The sequence below is a fragment of the Triturus cristatus genome, chromosome 7 (genome assembly GCF_964204655.1).
Source record: "Triturus cristatus chromosome 7, aTriCri1.1, whole genome shotgun sequence".
Taxonomy (NCBI): Eukaryota; Metazoa; Chordata; class Amphibia; order Caudata; family Salamandridae; genus Triturus; species Triturus cristatus.
The window spans coordinates 92827427-92842927 of record NC_140590.1 but is presented as its reverse complement, the minus strand read 5'-3'; positions in this window follow the sequence as shown (position 1 = coordinate 92842927).

The following is a 15501-nucleotide window of genomic DNA, read 5'->3' as shown; positions in this document are numbered from 1 at the left end:
AACTCTTTATTTCGGATTTGGGGACATGCACAGGGCCCATACATGCTAGCCAGATAGAGGAAATCTCGGGGTGGGGGATTACCGAGCAACATAAGTTCGGTCTTATCACCGTTCAGTTTTAGATGGGATTGGCACATCCACCTCATCACCTCCTCAAGGCATGGGCCAAGACAAGTAGGGGAACTGATTTTGTAGTTAAATGCCACCACTAATTGAGTGTCGTCGGCATATGTAGTTATATGCACCCCAAAGGGTAGAACAATGTCTGCGAGAGAAGTCATGTAAACATTAAAGAGAGTGGGACTCAGGGACGGCCCCTGAGGCACTCCACAATAAAGGGGCCTAGGGCTTGCAATGGCCTCGCCCTCGAAGACCTGGAAGGATCTACCCTCGAGGAAAGAGCACATCCTATTCAGGGCTGTTCCTGTCACACCCAGATCTTTGAGTCGATGAATTAGGATATGGTGATTAACTGTGTCAAATGCCGCGCTGAGATTTATCAATATCACGGCTAGAGAACCACCTGCATCAAGAATCCTGCTAGAGTCTTCTGTGACTGCCAGTAAAGCTGTTTCAGTCCCTTGAGAGGGGCGAAACCCAGTTTGGGATGGATGCAGGAGGTTTCCAGCTTCAAGATGCCTAGAGAGAGAGTTCAAACATGAATGGCAAAATATCCTAGTTTGCAAATGTTTTCCACATAACTATGGCTTTGCCATATTTACCACATAATACATCATCTGCTGCATAATCTGATGATTTTAACTAATAAATTGTTTATAGTTCAAACACCTCAAAAGTTACTAACTTTGTGGCCCTTTGCATAGATTGACTGGTCACCTTTCTCATTGCTGCAGTTGTATGTTCCACTAGTACTAATAAGGAAACTTCTTTGCAGAGACTGTTAGCATGTGTAAACATTTCAAAATAATAAAGTATCAGAAAATTTACAGCACCACTAAAACCAGTGTAGGGTATTAGAGCACTTTACATCACACATATTACACAGAGACAATCATTCATATGTGTGTAAATCACTGTGTAGGAAATGTTACATAAGACAAAGGACTATAAGGTGTAGGAGTCACATGACAACCATACTAGTAGGCAGCATAGTTTAATAGTGATTGGTCTGCAGAAACACAAACTCAGAATTAAAAACATTATACCATGGTTAGGGGTTCTCTTTAATAATCAGAATTGATTTCTACTCAAATGAACCCTTTTTTGCAACATTAGGATAATCGAAGACTGGGGAAAAAAACATAACGCTCTAATTTATACCTTGGAGTTTGCATGCAGCTCTTACATGACAGTTAAGAGCTCACTGTTCTATGTTAGGATTTTAACTTATTAACTGCAAGTAACAATAGGGTCTCTCTGACAAAAGAAGTAACCCACTGACCTATTCACATTATGTGCACTTTGTGATCTGCCTGGCACATGTTCTTAACAGCATGCACATTACACCTCTGCCATTCCTTTTCATGAGTCAAACCTTCCACTAGACAAAACACCATCTCTCTCTACGAAGAACATTAATCACTGCAGTTATCAAGACATTTTTATTGTTGCCCAAAAATGTTGGAGGCCAGGAAGGAGGCAGCAAGTGCTTTTAAAACCATAATATACTTACAAACACGATGCCCCCACCTGAAGTTAGCGCCTGTTGCGGTCGCACTGCCCTAGAGCCACCCTGCTCAAGGGTCCTGTGACCTCAGTGACAGAGTCACTGCCACTCTATGGTGTGCTGCTTCATAGTTCTGTCCCCAAGACTGGAGGTGAACTTCATGGATAGTGGTGGACAGGCCTTCAAGGTTAATCCACACTTGCCACCGCTAGGGTCCACCTGGTGGCGCTAAGACACCAGGGCTTTTAAGATCTTGCGGCGCCTTCTAAGATGTAGCACAGGAATGTGCTCCCTCAGGAGAGTGGTCTGGGAGCCTGGTCATTAAGGCTGAACCTGGTTCACCAGTTCCACTTCAGCAGCTCTGATCATAGCGCCACATCCTCTCCCCCACTGAACACCATACTGCCCCACTGAGAGAAACTTGCACTGCACTGACCCGTTATTAACACTTGGATGTGACTCAATTCTAATTACGCACTAGATAAGAGCAATATGCTGCCTACAAAAATTAACACCATCCTAGAAAGAGCAAACACTCATAGGGAATGCAAGATTAAGTAAAGCATGTGAGATGTAAGCAGGAACAACATGGTTACCTTTTTCCTTTTACACTCATTATTCTGAAATTAGTGAGTGCTTTTGCATGAAAAGGTAAGGCCATGACTAGAGGGCCCGGAAGGGACCCATGTCAGTGCCCATTGCTTATATTCTTTCAAAACATAGGCAGTATGGTTTAAAAAGACCACGGGGCATATCAGCAACACCCGGCGATAATTATCGCTCAGCGCTTTTAGCGTGAGGATAATTATCGCCGGGTAATGTGGATTTTTATCGCTGAGATAACGTGCTATTAGCAACGCTTATCTCCTCAGCGATAAACATCCTCACGCTAACTGCCTAACGTGAGATTATCGCTGGAAACCCAGCAATAATCTCACGCAATGTGGCGTTAGCTTGCTGATAGGGATTACAAACGTAGCCATGATATCCACCCTCCATAGGATATCATGGCTAAGTCAGTCCTGAAGCAGGCGTAAGGAAAGTAGCGATAACAGGGGTTATCGCTACTTTTCCTGATGCTATGCTTCATAGCGTGGGGCTTGATGATAGGAGAAATGTCGCTTAGCGACATTTCTCCTGTCATGTTAGGTCAGGGACGCCCACTTTGCATCTCATTAGAGATGCAAAGCTGGGCGTAAAGAATCCCCAAGCTAAAGCAAGGTTTCAGGCGTTAGCGTGGCCTTGCTAATTAGGCGATAATTAGGCGATAAAATTACCGCCACTTTTCGGCCGAAAACGGCCGCAAAAGCGGCGATAATTTTTTAACGCCTGCTTGTAAATATGCCCCCACATTCGTAAACACACAGTCGCTGTACACATTTTGTTTTCCATTTCACCCATTAAGCAGGTATTTCAGTACCTCCAGGCAAGGTGCACTTTCCCACACAGGGAAAACAATGTTGTTCAAAGAGAGGAGAAAACAAAAGTATCTCTTCACTGGCAAACACTGTAAAGTCGTGTAAATAAATCCATCTGGACACCTTGCAACCACTCTGTCTTGCTTTAATTAGTTATTTATTTTTCACATTTGGAATGTTTTATTTCTCTCCACCCCGAGGCTGCATTTGTGTCAGAAAAAGACAACGTTTCCAGCAAAAATGTAATTCTTTTTTGGATCCATTTCACAGGGGAGCAAATAAACGAAAGGAAGAAAGAGAGGGTAATACCCGTTTCTTGAAGTCTCGGTTTTCACTAACTGAGGATCGAGACAGAATGAGAGGGAAGACTCGGAGGCTTAGATGCCGTCACCGTGGTGTGCGCGCACAGTTTAATTAATGGGGACTTGGGTAGGCCATGCGCGCAGGCACACCATTTTATAAGAGGTTTGCTTGCAGGCGCAGCCGTCTCACTCCGCTGAAAGTGAAAGGGCCCCAAGAGCGTGGGGGCTGTGGGGGCCTGTGTTACGCCCCTGAGTCTCACAGCACTAGACTGTGCTTCTGGGACTCTACAGTTAGCTTATAACTGAGAGCCCAGAATAGCAGACAGAATGAATTAAAGAGCGGGATGAAATCAAGATCAGATGGGAGATCAAAAGCAACTGATTCAAAGGTTTGTTGCTAAGAACTGGACAAATAAGTGAGAAGATGCTGGGTGCAATGGTACAGAATGGTACATACAATTCATCAGCTCCCACTTGGAAGGGATGGGTGTCAATGAAGATTCAAGGATACCACCGGAGGGTTTATTATCCATTGGCCCGACCCACGCTATGCAGACACAGACGACCCAGGGGTAGTGACTTCATATAGTGTTGGCAAGTTGTGCCTAGACTGGCTAAAAGCCTCAACACTACAACAGGTATAACAACACGTGTCCCTTCTAGCAAACAACATGGATCTTAGGGATTTCTTTCTAGATCCCAAGAAACCGCGTAGGAAACGCTTCTTGTATGCCATCTACAATGAACTATGGAAAGTCTCCCAAAAGGATGCTGCTGAGATATTACGTGAGATTGATAGAATTAACCTAGAAATGGCCTTGGCTGTGGTAGACAATGGTATGACTACAATTTCTTTGCGTGTTTACGCACTGAGCAACAGTGTGTCCTCAGCCATCGACATAATGGAACAATATTTGTCTATTCTACAACATAGGCAATATCAATTGCGCTCCATTGTGCTTTTAACTGGACTCTACAATCATTACGTTTTGGCCACCTGCCATGGCGGTACATTAACAGCTCAAATCTGTTCTTAGCTTATAATCTGACCGACAGACAGGTGACTATGGCTCACAGTGATGCAAAGTACACCATAATGCTCATTAAAAAATTAGAAAAGCTACCTTTCACAGTAGCAGAATCTACTGAATGGTTAATTCCCGGCTATATCTGCTGCAGATCGGAGCATATAAATTCTCCCTACTTCCACGGACAGAGTAAATCTACAGTCGCACGCACATACACTCATCATACGCTAGGGCCCATTACACTAACATTCATTCCATTACTCTATCCAGACTGAATATAAGAGAGAAACCTAAACCAATCTGCATCTAGTGCGAGGTCAATGCGACCTTAAAGATATGTCTTGAGTCATGATTTTAAACACAGGAAATACATTTGAAACTCAATAAAGAAATAACCACCCGACACTGGAATTCAAACAAAGGTTATTTTATCTAAATTAGTTCAAATGAAAGTCAATCAATAGCAAAATCATTATTCTCATAGTTACCTATTCTAGCTAAGTGTCATTTGGGTCAGGACAGGTCTCTCAGTAAAGTCTCCCGAGTCGCCGTCCTCGCAATCAGCGTCGATCCTCTCGAGCATAGGTTCGGGAAGAAGTGGCCTTAGACCCTCTCTAGTCTAACATTATTTATATTGAAACTAACAAAATAAAAGTAACAAACAAACTCTAAACGTCCGTTGAGCCGCTGAGCAGAGCGAGCAGGAAAGGATGTTGACTAGCAACATTTAGAAAACCTCCACTCAGAAAAAAACACAAAAATAAAAACACGGAAGAAGGAAACTCAAGCTAGAAAAATGATACAATCATGAATGCATTTCCTCGGAACCATAGTGAAGCCACCGCAAGTTTATCAGAATTCATTGTGACTTTATTCTTCTCCAAGGGCAACTGGCAGCGAGCCTGGAGCTGCTGTCCTCACGGAAACTTTTAATTCAGACAGAGGCCGAAGTCAGGTGATTTCAAACCATGTTCAGCAAGGCCTCTCGTCACATTTCAATCACTCGAGTGCAGGCTGTAAATATCGGCCATCTTGGATTAGGCCAAAACGGACCATCTTAATTAAAAGAAATACAAAACAACGTTACCACATCGTAATGATTATACAGTGTTAATACCCACTAATACCCTTATGTGTATGTAATTATCTAGCCATCTGCGACACAAAGAAGCATTAGAGCACGTTATTTAAAAGCGCAAACACGAAACAAATAGCACTTTTGCGACACTTATTTAATTAATTTGCTCACCAATTTAGTTCACGTATTATTAAAGCAACATATATGCATTCCCGCGTGTAACTTTTCTCATTAGTAATGTTGATTAGTCAGAGACATTAACAAAATTAATAATTATCAATTCATTATCAGTAATTTTAATCATAACATATAACATAAACTGGAGTTTAAATCTCAATGAATTTTCAATAGAAAACCCTGCTCCAGCAATCCCCCCTTTGGTGATATATATCACCACAAAAACCAACCCAAAAAAAAAATAATTTAGTCCCCATTTTTAGGAGAAATTGAAATGTCTTTTTTTACGACACTACACACCAGATTCTCTCTCATCATCCCTTTTTGACTCCAAGTAAACACTCTCCCTTAATTCTTCTAATTCTATTTCTTGTGGGTCTCTCTTTGACCTCTTTTGTTTCTTTGCAGAATTTCCTCTAATTATTCTCTTTTTCCCTCCCCTGTTTTTACAACACAAACACCCTAATCTAAGCATCAATAAAGCAACAATTACACAAGTCAAAGGAAACAATATCTTACCAATAATGGTACTACTTATCTTAACAATAAAACTCTTAACAGCAAGTAGCTTATTAGCCATTTTAGTCCAGATACTTTCAGCTTCCAGTGGTACTAATTCTTCATGCAAATCAGTAATATTTTTGATATAGACCTTTAGATCTCTGCTTTTGTCAGGAATGTAAGTGCAACAATGTTGAACTTTCAGCATTCCACAGACTCCACCCTCCTTGGCCAATAGAATATCAAGGGCAAGTCGATTTTGCATAGACATGGCGCATACGGCAATCATCTCCGTATTTACCAAAAGAAACCCTCCAGCGGTACTTGTCGATAAGCGATCCACCACTGTTGACAGTTTCCGAATTCCATATGCATTTAAAGAAATTCCCACTGCTGGAATTAAAGCTCCAAAAATATCACCTACAATTTCTGACCAAGTTTCTCTCTTAAAGCGTGTTAGTAGATTAATGTGTTCTACATCTTCTATCTTATCTATATGAAAAATCTTTGGAAAGACCAGGCCAACATAACACGTGCCATACCAATGGTCAGGCAACCTGTAATAAGCCTTATTCCCACAAATATAATACACTCCCGGGAAAACTGGATCTTCTCCACCTTTAAAACCCCATCCTGTTGCAATAAAGTATGTATCATGACACTCACTAGTCCCAACAAAGTAATTATCATATTGGGATTTCTTTCTGGTAATGCATAGTTTACCCTTCTGTGGTGCATCTAAAGCCAAAGTTGGACTGGCCCAATTCCTCAACTCTTTTCCCATCTCAATATCCCATATTGTCTCACTCACTTCATATTTCCCTGCCTTTTCATGCATGCTCACTCTCCTTTTCTCTACCATGTCTAGAAAAGCTTTTTCTTCTTCTTTCAAACTGCAAGTTAAATTGTTTCTAAAAATGTAATCTAATGTTAATTCTTCTGCCTCAATAAAAATCTCACCAAAAATGTTAGCTTCTTTAGCTGGATTCAGCTTCGCATTCATAGGTAATTGCCCAAAAATATTATCTTTGTTAGACATCTCATAATCTATTTTCCCTAACAAATAAAAAACACTACTTAGCACACTACATGAAATCCCATACGTAGCTGGTAAATGGTGATAAGTAACACCCTCTGAAACGGATGCTGGTAATTGCATGCAAACGTAGCAATCCCTAACTTCCATTGTCTTTACATATTCATACAACAACTTTGAAAAAACATTGCTAGAAAAATCATTAATTGACCTATCCTTATGTATGTAAATGTTACTACTTCTAGTTGGAACTACTTTCTGTGAATTCTTCTCTATATTAGTCATATTCTCAGCATGTATTCCAGAAGTGTCTATTGTAACCCTAAAGATAACTAGTAAAGCAAGTACACCCCATAACAGCATTAATAATCCAGTACAGCAGCAGCACATTCTACACCATCTTTTCAAGAAGGCACATCTACTTTGATTATTCTCTGTGTTAGCCATTTTACTACTTTGGCAGTGTCTTTTGACTTAGCCTCTACTACTCCACTACTGAATTTCTAGAACTCTAGAATATTTCAAACAGCAAATTTTGATTTTCTTCTTTTCACTCTTCTCCAAGTGACTCCTTTAGTTCAATCAATTTGGATTTTCATCACTTTTTACTTCTTCTTCAGCAACATCAAATTGTATCAGATCTTCAACAACATCCTGAGCATCCGACTCTTCTCCAATGTCAGTCAGGATAACTTTCAGGATTCCAACAGTTTTCTCCTCCTCAATAACTTCTCGTACGGTCCCCTCTGGATTTCCTTGACTCTCTGTCTCTTCACCTTCAGACAATGCCACATACGTCCATTCCGGTGACCTATACTTTTGGTTAGGTTTTCTGATTCTCTTGATCTCCTCTGGTTCTTTTGAGACCTTCTGTTTATCACCCTTTGCTTGATTCTGACTCGACACCTCGTTCACCTGTTCAGCTTTCGATGAATTTGCTCGTGTCAGTCTATATCTCAGTCTCTTTATCCTGTAAGGCCAAAGATCTCCTCTTACACTCCTCTTTGGTCTCACTTCTTTATTATTTCTCTCTCCGATCCAAGTTCTCTTTCTCAGAACTCGACCCTCTGATTTCTCATTCTCACTTTCATCCGATTCTGTTTCATTTGCCTCTTGTTCTTCAACAATCCACTTTTGCTCCACAGACTTCTTCCCCACCGATTGAGATTTCCCTGCTACTGTCCCTCCTCGGGTCTCCGACACGCAATCTTCTTGCTGTCTACTTGTCCCTTCACCTAGCTTATCAGGAATGTTCCCTACACTTCCTCGGGGGTCTTCCGCAATCTGTCCCTCTCTATCTTCTACTGACCCTGCCTCTTCAGGTGTAATCTCAGGTGGATTCTCAACCTCCTCATCTGATTCAGGTGTAGTCCCTGTGGAATTGCTCTTTTCTCTTCTTTCTTCTCCACTGCTTGTTGGAACTTCAGGCACTCTTACAGAATCTGATCTCTCCTCTGAGACTCTCAATGTTTCTCTTAAAGCCTCTCTCGGAAAGAAAAAAGAATCACCTGACTCTCTTTCTCCTTCCCCCCTCTCAGGATTCTTTTTTCTTCTCACTGGTTCAGTTTCTGCATCATCACTGGAATCTGACTCTTCAAAATACTCTTTCCCAGTCCCATCCTTTGGATTTGGAACTCTTAGAGTATGACTTGCATGAACCCAGTTTTTCACACCAGCACACTTCATTGCAGTTGTCGTAGTCAGAATAACTTGTCTTGGTCTTCCCCACCTTGGAACCAAGCAATTTCTTCTTCTGTGCAACTTAATCCTCACCCAGTCCCCTGGACTCAGATCATGGGCTTGCTTCTTCTCAAGTGTGGTGGCGTCTTCTCCAACCTGGTGAAACACAGAATGAACTGCGTCAGCCAGGCCTTTACAGTAATTCAAAATCATGTCATCAGTTATTGTCATCAACTTGTTGACAGGCACGAAAGCACGGACAGAGTAAATCTACAGTCGCACGCACATACACTCATCATACGCTAGGGCCCATTACACTAACATTCATTCCATTCCATTGGTTACGGGTCTGACTTCGCCGGGACACTCTGCTTGAGTAGCTGAGCACTTAACAAAACCCCTCATAACATAACATAACATAACATAACACTGAATATAAGAGAGAAACCTAAACCAATCTGCATCTAGTGCGAGGTCAATGCGACCTTAAAGATATGTCTTGAGTCATGATTTTAAACACAGGAAATACATTTGAAACTCAATAAACGACAAAGAAATAACCACCCGACACTGGAATTCAAACAAAGGTTATTTTATCTAAATTAGTTCAAATGAAAGTCAATCAATAGCAAAATCATTATTCTCATAGTTACATATTCTAGCTGAGTGTCATTTGGGTCAGGACAGGTCTCTCAGTAAAGTCTCCCGAGTCGCCGTCCTCGCAATCAGCGTCGATCCTCTCGAGCATAGGTTCGGGAAGAAGTGGCCTTAGACCCTCTCTAGTCTAACATTATTTATAATGAAACTAACAAAATAAAAGTAACAAACAAACTCTAAACGTCCGTTGAGCCGCTGAGCAGAGCGAGCAGGAAAGGATGTTGACTAGCAACATTTAGAAAACCTCCGCTCAGAAAAAAACACAAAAATAAAAACACGGAAGAAGGAAACTCAAGCTAGAAAAATGATACATTCATGAATGCTTTTCCTCGGAACCATAGTGAAGCCACCGCAAGTTTATCAGAATTCATTGTGACTTTATACTTCTCCAAGGGCAACTGGCAGCGAGCCTGGAGCTGCTGTCCTCACGGAAACTTTTAATTCAGACAGAGGCCGAAGTCAGGTGATTTCAAACCATGTTCAGCAAGGCCTCTCGTCACATTTCAATCACTCGAGTGCAGGCTGTAAATATCGGCCATCTTGGATTAGGCCAAAACGGACCATCTTAATTAAAAGAAATACAAAACAACGTTACCACATCGTAATGATTATACAGTGTTAATACCCACTAATACCCTTATGTGTATGTAATTATCTAGCCATCTGCGACACAAAGAAGCATTAGAGCACGTTATTTAAAAGCGCAAACACGAAACAAATAGCACTTTTGCGACACTTATTTAATTAATTTGCTCACCAATTTAGTTCACGTATTATTAAAGCAACATATATGCATTCCTGCGTGTAACTTTTCTCATTAGTAATGTTGATTAGTCAGAGACATTAACAAAATTAATAATTATCAATTAATTATCAGTAATTTTAATCATAACATATAACATAAACTGGAGTTTAAATCTCAATAAATTTTCAATAGAAAACCCTGCTCCAGCACTATATCACACTGCCAATCATGACATTCCAGTTCCAATACTGCCTTAGATACACTCAAGCAGGCAGGTGAAAAGCGTTGGGTGAATGGTACATAGAGGAAACCTGGAGTTACCGTATAGATATAGGTGCAGAAATAAGGACACTGAAGTTTTCTTACGTGGAATAGACTGTGAGAGGGCTTTAAGTGGATCTTTAGTGTGTAAGGAGGTCTCGCTTCATGGGGCGTGTAATGCTTTAATAGCAAAGTTATCTTGTCACTTGCAAGGCTCCCCAGCTGCAGTGATTCATCTGGTTTTTGAATGACTTTCTAATGGGAGTTATTTGATGCTGAATGATCAAGGCTGTTGCAGGATGGTGCCAGGCATCACATATCTAGTAACAGTAAACCTCAGGGTTATCCTTTGTAAGCAAGTATTGTTTCCCCCTGCTCGCACAGTTTGGCGAAGCACCAGTGTGGCCTTCATTGAATGTTTCCAGTATACGGTTTGATTCACTGAGCAGACTGAAAGCCATGTTGTTCCAACAAAATGTGGCCTTAACTTCAGTCCGAGAGACTTTTGATCTCCAGGTTGCAAGGTCTTCAGTAGAGATACAGTCCCTGGTCCGTACGAACTTCCCGATCCATTTCAGCGAAATGGTTCATCTTATCTTTAACATGTCTGATACGAGTGGGATCGTACACTTATTTGAGCGACTTGGATCAGGTCTCTTAACCACCTTTCACACCTTCTTTGGAGTAATTTCAGCCTTCATACACTCTGTACTTGGAGCGTTTTTGGAGGGCTTCCTTTGGTCCCGCTTTTAGTAGCAGGCATTCTGATTTCAATCCTATTGCTTCGCAATGGACATCTCAATCCCTAAAGACATGGAGAGAACACTGCTGGAATGACGTTGTCATGAGCATATGCTGTTCTACCTGACTACGCCTTGACTACGAGAGCTGAGAGAGCATTGGTTCCTGTCTTTCAGACCGGTCTGCCTAGACTGTGTCCTGCCTGTGTTCCGTTGCCTCTTCTGCAGATTTGGCTGTGTGTTGGACCAGTGCCTTACACTTCCATCTATTGCACCACTGGACATAGACCGGCTCCTGGAGCCTTTGCAGGCACACGTGCGCAGTTGTCTCCAGCGTATTCCCATGTTGATGACAGCATTTCTAGAGCCTCCAAGGGATGCTTCCGCTCCTGTTGGAAGTGAAATTGTCTGTGCTCCAGAGGTACAGGCATCGGTATCAGGCGTGCAGGCATCTAAATCTTCCACGGTGGCTGCTGAGGGAACCAGAGATTACCATCCTTGCTCACTTGACATGATACTGAAAGTTCTGGGGTATTGCCACCTTCGGATACGATGTTCAGCGATGTTGAGTCTTCGGTGCAGGATTCTTAAACAATATGACCTCTCCTTTGCTGGAAACCATTTGGCAATTTTTTTTAACATTTATTAAATTGGAGGTCGAAACTAACTTTTTTTTTTTTCCTTCTCTGCTCTAACTGAGCATAATGGCTTTCAAGGTGCTCAGTGTAATAACAACCACAAATACAAGCTTAGAGGACCTTACTGAACGCTTTTTAGGGACAAATTACTTATTTTATGGACATTTTTTCAGTCTTTTAAAAGTGCTTTTTAGGATATGTTATTGTAAATGTTTTTTTGACTTTTAATAGTGTTAGCTTTATCATTACCTAGCTGACCCTGTTGACCTTTTGATGAGGAGTGGGTGTCATGTCTTTTAGGATAGTCCTATCATATACACCCTATTTTACATACATTGTCCCATCCACATGACAAAAAATTATTGCAAACTGGTGACCTTTTACCTAGTAGCTTGCTCCTGTCTCTTCAACACCAGGCTCTGGGTATTCTATCATAATCCCTGTACCGACATACATAAACATGTCCTCAGGCACGGTATAATTAACTAATGGACAGTTGTCACATGCTGACATCGCTTCCTCCTGACTAATGAAGCCCGTAAATCATCACAGGTAAACCGACCGACTTAGAAATGCTGCAAGCATTGGGAATCCTCATACCGCCAGCTCACTGCACATAATGCGCAACCTGACAGCACAAGAGACATGAGAGTTTCCGATCATGGCGGCAATCTCACAGCTGCAGCCTCCATTCCTACTTTGGGAATAGAATCTCCATATCACGCATGATATCAAAGAGCCCTCATTCTTACAAATCACAATGAGAAGACTTTTTTCAAAACTGAATGACATTCCACCTAAAATTTAAACAACGGTTACGCTATAGTTATACAAATACCATACCGTAACATTATTTGACTAAGCAGGAGCCTTGTGAGGCCTTACATTTAATTACCTATAACCATGACTTCTTGCACTGTATCTTACACTCTCAGCCATTACACCTAAGAGCTACAAGAAACTGGCATCAGGAAATGTTGCAGGGGTGATAGTAGTGTTGAGGAGGGTGGGTGTTCCTCGCCAACCCTTTGGTTTTAAGGTTGAACATGTAGTGCGGGCATGGGTCTGTTGGAGCTCCAGAGTGTATGGATTTCATGTTGGAGGTGGCTTCCCTGTGGAGAGGATATTACAGGTGGTCAGTGTGTGGTTCATGCCAGTTACAGTGATGTTGTATCTGTCAATTAAGTCCGTAGGTGTGGGTTGGGATTCATAGTTTCTGTATTTGGTTGTGGTCGCAGAGTTCCTGTGAGAGTGTGATGTTGTTTTCACTGGCAGTCAGTTTGGAGAATTTCTTAACAATGTTGAAAAGTTCCTTGGTGTTCCTCGCGCTGGTTTCAATGCATGCAGCAAGGGCTGCCTTCTCTGTTGCTCTCAGCAAGTGATGTTAAAGGTTGAGGGAGGTCTTTAAGGCTGCCCAGTCATAGGTGTCTTTACAGGTGTGCCATCTCCTCTCAAACTATTTGCTGTCTCATTTCACTCTTCTGAGTTCTTGGGTGTACCAGCTGGTCTTTTTGGAGGATTTTCTCTGTTGCTCTTGATGAGTACGATGCTGTTTGAGCAATTGGATATCCAGGCATTTAAGTTTTTCACTCCCTGTTCAAGGTTGGTGGTGGTAGCAGAGTTGGAGGTGTTGAGGGCATTTGCCAACCTGGTCTATGAGATTTTTTTCCAGCTCCAGTGTGCACCGTTAGACACCTTGGGGGTGGTGGTGCGAGGGCTGGAGATGCTGAAGTGGATGATGAAGTAATCTACCAATGTGAGTTCTGTGACAAGGCTGTATTTGACGTAGTAGCTGAGGTGAAAATTGGGTCCAGCATGTCTCCTGCAGTTCGTGCAAGGTCATGGATGATCTGTGTCAATCCGAGGCTGCTCATACCGTCGAGGAGGTGTGCAGTGTTTTTGTTGTTAGAGATTTCAATGTGGAAATTTAGGTCACCTACGAAGATGAAGTCATTGGAGTCTATAGCTAGGGGCACAATGAAGTCTGCGATGGTGTTTCAGAAGTTGGAGAGCAGGCCTGTGGGTCGGTATGCATGGGTGACTTTGAGGGTTATCGTGTTGTCCATGTGGAGCTTGAAGTTGATATTTTCCATGGGGGTGAATGTGGGGTCGTGCCGGGTCTTAGTGAGGGAGACCATGTCAGGTACGAGGGTGGCGGTGAGGTCCCATAATTCAGTGGAATGCTTGCATAGTGAGTGTGTGTTGAGAAAGGCACATGCTAGTTGGTGTTTTTGTCAAATCACAAGGGACACTGTTCCGAAATAGGGGTGCAAAGTGTCACCCACTCATCAAAAGAAAAGACTGAGAGTAGAATAGATACTGAGAGGGAGAGGAAATAGAGAGAGGCAGAGGTACATCCCCAGTACCAAGGATCCGATCCCAAAGGGGAGGGCCAAGCCTTGCCTCTTAGTAGCCCTCACACACCCCAAGGGATGCCATGCTTCATCATTGGGCCTGTGCTCATCGTCGGGCCGGGGCTGCAATGCCCTGCGGGTCCCCCGAAGGATCACTTTTGTGGAGATCTTTTTAGAGAAAAGCCATCAGATGAGTGCGGGTGTGTGGGGTGGATACAGGCGTGGAAGTGGTGAAGTGCATGCAGTGAAAGATACTCAAAATAAAACTGCCTAGGAGTATCCACAGGAATTTTTTTTTAATAACGTGGTACCCCTGGTAGATAAAAAAACCTCGAAGGGTAGTGAGTTACTATAAGGCTTAATATGCCCGAGTAACTATAAAAAGGTCAACATGTTTCACGCCTAGTATGTCTTAGTGATCAGTGGCGTTTCGTCAGGGCCTAACCGTTGAGATTGTAGATATAGTGCACGTAAAAATGGGGTTCCGAAGTGAGGATGGTAACCCGCATGAGTGAGAGGTATATCTGTGCAATCCACAAAACTATGTTCCCTACAGTGTGGTAAATATCTAGACTTTTGATATGCCTAAAACAAAGAAGTACCTAGGGGAGATAAAAAACAAGAGAAGGAGAAAGAAAGTTTCTGTGTGAAACGTGCCAAGGTATAGGTGCTTGGCAATAGGTAGCACGATGTACACAGTAGCAGATAAAAGACATAGCACACCAACATATATTAAACATAATGATACACACTAGGAGTAACTTAGTCTTATATTGTCAAAGTCATCAGCAACCTCCCCGTGTAAAGCAATGGGGATCCATCTAAAGCGCAATGCCAGAAAGCATGGCCACTGTGCTCGAGGCCCCCCTGCTTGTCCCCCGAGGACGGTCGCCTTGGCTGAGGTCAGGAATAGGAAGAGGTCTCTCTCAAGTTACACAAGTATGGTGCGTGGTGCAGGCTACAGCCGGGAGGATCGGAGGTTGAGTCCCTACTGTCAGTGTGCCAAGCATCCACCACTCATTCACCCATACATCACTTCACTCATGGTTGCCGTACATGTGAATAAGAACCAAACACTGTCCAGTCCGCACTCGTGGTAGCACATTAATAATGTAGTGCCCGGCTTACCCTCACATCTAGGGGGAGATTCTCCCAAGGCTAGTATGCGCCTGATGCCCGCACCTTATTGGCTAAAGACGAGCGAGTGAGTCCAAAAAACTAAAATAACAGTTAAATGCGAGATAAAGAAACACAATGAT